We start from the raw sequence: 7,251 nt of genomic DNA on the forward strand, positions 1-7,251 counted from the left end.
CAAATATAAAATTGAGATATTTGTATATACAGGTAGTTACTGACTTAAGAGGTGTTCAAGTTACATTGTGCTACACTTAAGTCTGTCTGCTGTGTTTTGTATACATTTAATCATTAGTAATTATGAACTACGGAGTACTGGTGTGGCACTGTAAGACAGACCACAAGGTCGATTTGAGTCACAAGGGCAGCAGTTCAAACCTACCAGCCACTCTTTGGAAACCTTATATGTGGTTGCTATGAGTTTGGAACCTACATTTAACTACAACTCAACAATATGTACTACATACACTATTGCAGCACATGATTTGCTGATCTTATAATTTTCATATGTTAGCTTGCAGATGTTCAATTTTATAATTTACTGTTCAAAACACTGTTGTATAGATTTACTTTTCAAACGAAATCAGGGGTTTCTGTTGCTTGAAAACATGGATCCAAATGATGATTGTTTTACTAAAGTCAATAGGAAGATTCAGGATGCAAGTGAGATGTCATCGTGAAATATATGAAGACAAACATTAAAGGACCATACACACAACTCCTGCTATGACCAGACATGCCATCCACATCCCCAGGGCTAAGCCAGATGACCCAAAATCTCCCACAAATGGAGTTATTACTGTAAGTGACAAATTACCACATCATCCCACTATTCTTCATTATCACAGTAAATCTTTATGATTTGTGATATTTTTATGTATATATGTGTGTGTGTTAAAATATATCTGTAAATATATTTGAAATGTTTCCAACCCCTAAATACAAATAAAGATCAAATTTATAAAAATACTTACAGTAAAAGTCAATAACAATGAAAATGTGGGGGAAAAGAGTTATTCAGCTTGCATCAGAGCTGATTTAGGACAAAATCATCAGGAGCTTTGTTGTAAGTCAGGAACTACCTGACTATACAAGGCTTTAATAAACATGCTCTTATATAACATTCATTCTTTTTACAAATATTTGCTGAAAATCAGGCAAAGACATCACTTAAAAAAAAAATGTAGACCAACATCCCTCATAAATATAAATGTAAAAATTCTCAACAAAATCGTAGCGAATAGAATCCAACAACATATCCAAAGCATAATACACCACTATTCAAAGATGGCTTAATTTTAGAAAAACAATCAATGTAATCCAGTAAATACATAAAACAAAGGAACAGAACCACATGATTATATCGATTGATGCAGAAAGGGCACTTTACAAAATCCAACATCATTCCTAATAGAAACACTCAACAAAATAACAATATAAGGGAAACATTAATAAATTGAGGGCACATATACAAAGCCAAAAGAGCCAACATCACTGGTTTTTTGTTTTTAAGTTCATCATCTTTAGACATCAGGAATTAATAGAGGGAAGAGAAATTGTGGCAGACGCAGGGATTTTGACTCTTGGAGGCAGGCCCAGTTACAGAAAACATACATGGAAACAAGGCTGTGAGCAAGCAGCAGATTTGGCCTTGAACTTGGGGATGGGAAGTGAGAATGTTTGAGTCTCAGAGTGGGGAGCCATAGGAGGAACCACATCCGAGGTCCTGAGGGCCCTGAGGTGGGAAGGGATGCAGAGCCCCGTTCCTCAGTGCTGAGGAAAGGCACTTGGCTCAGTCTCCTCTGCCCCTGCACCCCATCCCTGGAAGAGATGGGGGTCCTCAGCCCCTGGCCTCTTTCAAGGGCCCCGTAGTTGTTCCTGGTTGAGCTTCTGAAAGAAGCTTTTGCCAAACTCATAGGTGCTGATCACGATGGCCCAGGAGGGGGCACCCTTGATGATTCACGGAAGGAAGCCTGCAAAGAGTCCCTTAGCAGTCTGATGCAACCAGGATCCTCCTCAGCAGCAGCCAGGTGGAGTCGACACGTGGGGTCTCACTCTCATAACCTCTATTGCTTCCAGCGCAACCTGGCGCTGTCTTAACGATGTCGAAAGGCAGAGTCAGGATGGCCGCCAACCTCCCTGAGATGCCACCAGCCACAAAGCTGATGCCCACGGAGGTCCGGTCCTTTGGTCTGGGCCCACTAAGCCAGCTCTTCACCAGCTCGTAGTTGAACCAATAGAGGGCTGAGGGCCCCCTAGGCCAGCCACAGGAAATGCCAGCCACCCTGAGCCACCAGCGGCCTGCACAGAGATGCCCAGCTCACGGTAGGACACATACTGAGCCTGCAGCTTTGTCCGTACCAGCTCCAGGGTGCTGACCACAGTCACAGGGCCCAAGCAGGCCAGAGTGCCAACCACCATTGGTGCATAGAGGTCACAAGTCAAGGCTCGGCCACACAGGAAAGTCTTGAGTTGATCATAGGCGGTGAAGTAGATGGCAGAGGCTGGCATAGTCATCACCAGGGTGGCCCGGAGGCCGTTCCACAGGGTCCAGGTGCCCTTATGCAGCACAATCTTCACAAAGGCATCCATGGTGCCAGTGAAGCGGGTGGGGTCCTGAAACCAGGTGGCCCAACGGGCACTGTTTGGGCACAGGTAAAGGGGCTCCAGGACGGCATTGCAGTACAAGAGGCACTTCCATTTGGTGTAGGAGACACACCAGAGTCTAGATGGAGGCGTAATTTCGCAGGCCACTGAGGGGCGCTGAGACTGCAAGCGCACCTTCATCACGTCCAGGGGTGTCGTCAAGAGGGAGGTGATCACAGCTCCAGCCCTGAAGCCATCATTTTCTGGAGAGGGCTAATGCCCCCAGGGTCCTGGGCAGCCATCTTGTGGTTGCGATCCTGAAAAGCAAACCTGGCTCTAGGCCGGTGTTAGTACCCGGGACCTGGAGGGCGCATAGCGGCTCCGCAGCCGGTGCAGGGACCGCGCCGCTCACCACGCACCGAGGCCTCCACCGAGAGCGCCCAACATCACTCTTAAGGGAAAAAAATCTGAAAATATTCCCCTTGTGAACAGAAATCAGAAAATATACCTTTTATCACCATGCTTATTCAAAATTGTGCTGAAAGTCTTAGCCAGTGCTCTAAGGCAAGAAAAATAAATTTGAAAAAAAAGTAAAACTCCATTTGCAGAGGATATGACCTTATACTTAGAAAATCCCAAAGACACAGTAAGAAAATTATTAGAACTCCTTCAAAGATTCAGCAAAGTGTCAGGATACAACGTAAGCATACAAAAATCAACTGAATTCTTTTATACAAATAAAAGGAGCTCTGCAAAGGAAATTAAGAAGATAATACTATTTATAATAGCCACCCAAAAAATGAAAGTGTTACTAGGGGTGGGACAGAAGGGAGAATTATTCACTGGTTAGAAGTAGACATATAATAACTTGGGTAATAGAGAAGGCAGTATACAACAAGAGGGAGGTTGGCAGAAGAAAGATGAAGGTAGGGGAAGACATAGGTAGCAATACAAGAATTAAAGGGACTAAAGGTAAATATTGTCAACTGATGGTGCATGGAGGGGATGGTAATCATTGAAATGAAACAAAATAAATGATTTGTTGAATGTAAAACTATTTGAATGTAAGACCGATGATTACAATGAAGAAGTTTTAAATATTTGTTGAGTACCTATTATGTGCGAAGCACTGAGGAGAGGGAAGTGGTCAAGGAAGTCTCAGTCCCTCAAGGACCTTAAAGTGCAGAGGATGATGTAACTAATTAAGTAGGCAATTACAATAGAGCATGAGTACATGTACGTACAAAGGAGAAGTGACCAGGAAAGGCTTCCTGAAGTGGCTCCCTGAAAGCTAAGAGGTTGTAAATATAGTGTGGTGGAGGACTCATGGAGAGGAGAAAAACTGGGCTCTACAGAAACAGAAAGATCTAAAGTAAAGCTAAAATGCTTTACAAAGTGCTGGTTGCAACCCATTAGTGGGTTATGAAATCAATTTCATTGGTCACGGTCAATATTTCATTTAAAATGAGATAGAATAAATTATAACGGAAAATACCAGAGTACATTGCTATAGAAAGTTATATCTTGTTTTAAAAAATTTGTATTTTGTTACGTGTATTAACCATGTCAAAAATTATTGGAGAAACATTAAAGTAAAATGTCAAGAAAATCAGGAAAGGTGTGTTGCGAAGGATATATTATTTCACCATGCTTATTCAATCTTATCCTGAGCAAATAATCTGAGGAGCTGGATTATATGAAAGAGAGTGTGGCATCCAGATTGGAGGAAGACCTGTGATATGTAGATGATACAACCTTGCTTGCTGAAAGTGTCATGTGCAGTGGAGTTGGTTCCGACTCATAGCAACCCTTCATAGGGTTTCCGAGGCTGTAAATTTTTACTGGAGCAGAACGCCTCATATTTCTCCACAGAATGGCTGGTAGTTTCAGACTGCCTTACTTGATGTGAGCAGCCTGACTCATAACCACTACACTACCAGAGCTCCTTTGCTGAAAGTGTAGAAGACTTAACAACACTTAGTGATGAAGATAAAAGACTACAACCTTCAGTATGGGTTGCACCTCAGTGTAAAGAAAACAAAAATTCTCACAACTGGACCAATAAATAACATCATGGTAATGGAGAAAAGAATGAAGTTGTCAAAGGCTTCATTTAGCTTGGACCCACTATCAACATTCATGAAAGTGCAATGAAGAAATAAAGCAACATGTTGTACCAGGCAAATCTGTTGCACAAGACCTCTTCAAAGTGTTCAAGAACAAAGATGTCAGTTTGAGGACTACAGTGCACGTGGCCCAAGGCATGGAATTTTCAATAGCCTTATATGCATGTGGAAGTTGGACATTGACTAAAGAAGACCATAGAGAAATTGATGCATTTGCGCTCTAATGTTGGAGGAGAATATTAAAAGTGCAAGAAGAACAAGCAAATCAGTGTTGAAGAAGTACACCCAGAGTGCTCCTTGGAAGCCAGGATGGCCAGACTTCGTTTCTCATACTTCGGACATACATTCAGACTAGTTCCTGGAGAAGGATATCATGCTTAGTAAAGTGTAGGGTCAGTGAAAAAGAGGAAGAACCCAAACAAGATGGATTGGCACAAGTGGCAGCAACAATGGGCTCAAGTGTAACAACCATTGTGAGGATGGTGCAGGACTGGGCAGTGTTTCGTTCTGTTGTACATAGGGTGATTATGAGTAGGAACCAACTTGACTGCACCTAACAACAACGTGTGGAGGAGGCATCTTTGGAAGTGTCAAAGTTGATATCCAAATTTTACTATATTTTACTGTATTCTGAAGCCAATGAGAACCACTGAAGGGTAATTCATGGACTACAGCTGTGTGTAATTCAGCTTTGTATTTTTAAAAGATACCTCTGGAGAAAAGATTAAGGGAGAACTGGGAGGTAGAAATTGATTAGGTGGCTATTGCAGTAATCCCTGAGAGATGAAGCTGGTCTGGACTAGAAGACTAGCAGTGGGGATGGAAGAAGAGCTCACTAAAGTTTGGTCCTCAATAAAGAAAAATCGCTATCTGTGAAGTTGCTTAATTCCCGAAAGCGGAATGACTAATTCATACTTGTGATGTTGACCAATAAGTACAAGGGAAAGACACGGAAGCATGGGACGATTAAAAGAGTAAAGTAAGTGTTAGACTATGAAATCTAGTCTGGAATAAATAAGAAATGAGAGCCAGAAATAAACTATATTTTATTTTTGCAAACAAAAAATAATGGGAACAAAATACTCATAAAAATGCTGGCAAATCTCCACGTGTTTGTGAGAATATGAAACAACTGAAACTGTGATAAATTGTTGGTTGAAGTGAAAATAGGTATTCACTTAGAAACGGTTTGGCAGTATCTAGTAAAGCAGCAGTCAAGAAATTAATGATGTGTTTTATTAGGCAAATCTGCTGCAAAAGGCCTCTTTAAAGTGTTAAAGAACAAAGATATCAGTTTGATGAGTAAAGTGCCCCTGATCCAAGATTTAGTATTTTCAGTTGCCTCATATGTATATAAAAATTGGACAATCAATAAGGAAAACCACAGAAGAATCGATACATTTAAATTATGGTGTTGGTGAAGAATACTGAAAGCACAATGGGCTATCAGAAGAAACAACAGCGCTATCTTTGAAGAAGTGCAGTCAGAGTGCTCTTTAGAAGGAAGGATAGATAGTGAGGCACTGTGTATCATATTTTGGGCATGTGGTCAGGAGAGATCAGTCCCTGGAGAAGGATATCATGTTTAGTAAAGTGGAGGGTCATTGCAGAAATGGAAGGCCCGCCCCCAATGATATGGACTGACACAGTGACAGCAAAAATGGACTCAAATGTAACAATTGTGAGGATGGCATAATACTGGGCAGTGTTTTGTTCTATTGTGTATATGATCACTACGAGTCAGAATAGACTCAATGGCACCTAACAACAACAACAACAGTAAAGCTGAAAATATACTCATACACACTTTATGATCCAATTATTCTTCTGGGTTTGGCACTATAGTATAAGCAATGAACTGCTAATCACAAGGTTGGTGGTTCAAAGCCACCAGCAACTCCTCCAAAACCCTATACAGGGTCACTAAGAATCAGAACTGACTTGATGGCACTTAACAACAACAACAATTTTTCTCTTAGGTATTTTTTTCTTTTCCAGAAAGAAAAGCACATATATGCCACCAAAAGACAAGGACAAAAAAGTTAATATCAGTCTTATTCATAATAGCCAAAAGTTGAAAGTGATTGAATATCAATAGGAAAATGAATAAATTCTGGCATGGCACTGTAGGAAAAGCACTGGACCCCAAGGTTGGTTTGAACTTCAAGGTCAGAGGTTCAAACTCACCAGCCACTCTTTGGAAAACTTATACTAGATTGAACCATGGACCTTGTGCTTTGTAGTCCAGTGCTTATATAATTCTTCAGTATTCCAAGTCAAGCCTTAGTTTTTTTTTCCTTCAATTCTTTCAGCTTGAGAAATGCTGAGCATGTTCTTCCCTTATGACTTTCTAAATTCAGTTCTTTGCACATTTTATTATAATATTTGACTTTCTCTTGTTGAACTGCCCTTTGACATTTTCTGTTCAGGTCTTTTACCTTCTCATTTCTTCTGTTTGAGTTAGCATCTGTACATCGAATAGTAAGTTTCAAAGTCTCTTCTGACATTATTTTGGTCTTTTGCTCCTTTCTTGTCCTCTTTACCTTTGGCTTTCTTCCTGTATGATATTCTTTTTTTTTTTTAATTTAAGGTTTTTATTGTGGATTGAGTGAAAGGTTACAGGGCACATCATCAGTTTCACATTCAACAATTCATATAACTTGTTTCATTACATTGATTATAATTCCCTCCGTATACCATCAGTTAAAAGTATTTCT

General features: G+C 40.6%; 1 pseudogene; it reads right to left on the reverse strand.

Annotated features, from left to right (window-relative positions):
• Positions 1 to 1,679: 1,679 nt before the first annotated feature.
• On the reverse strand, positions 1,680 to 2,710 carry LOC102841708 (annotated as a pseudogene).
• Between the last annotated feature and the right edge of the window lie 4,541 nt (positions 2,711 to 7,251).

The sequence above is a fragment of the Chrysochloris asiatica genome, unplaced genomic scaffold (assembly GCF_000296735.1).
Source record: "Chrysochloris asiatica unplaced genomic scaffold, ChrAsi1.0 scaffold00045, whole genome shotgun sequence".
NCBI lineage: Eukaryota > Metazoa > Chordata > Mammalia > Afrosoricida > Chrysochloridae > Chrysochloris > Chrysochloris asiatica.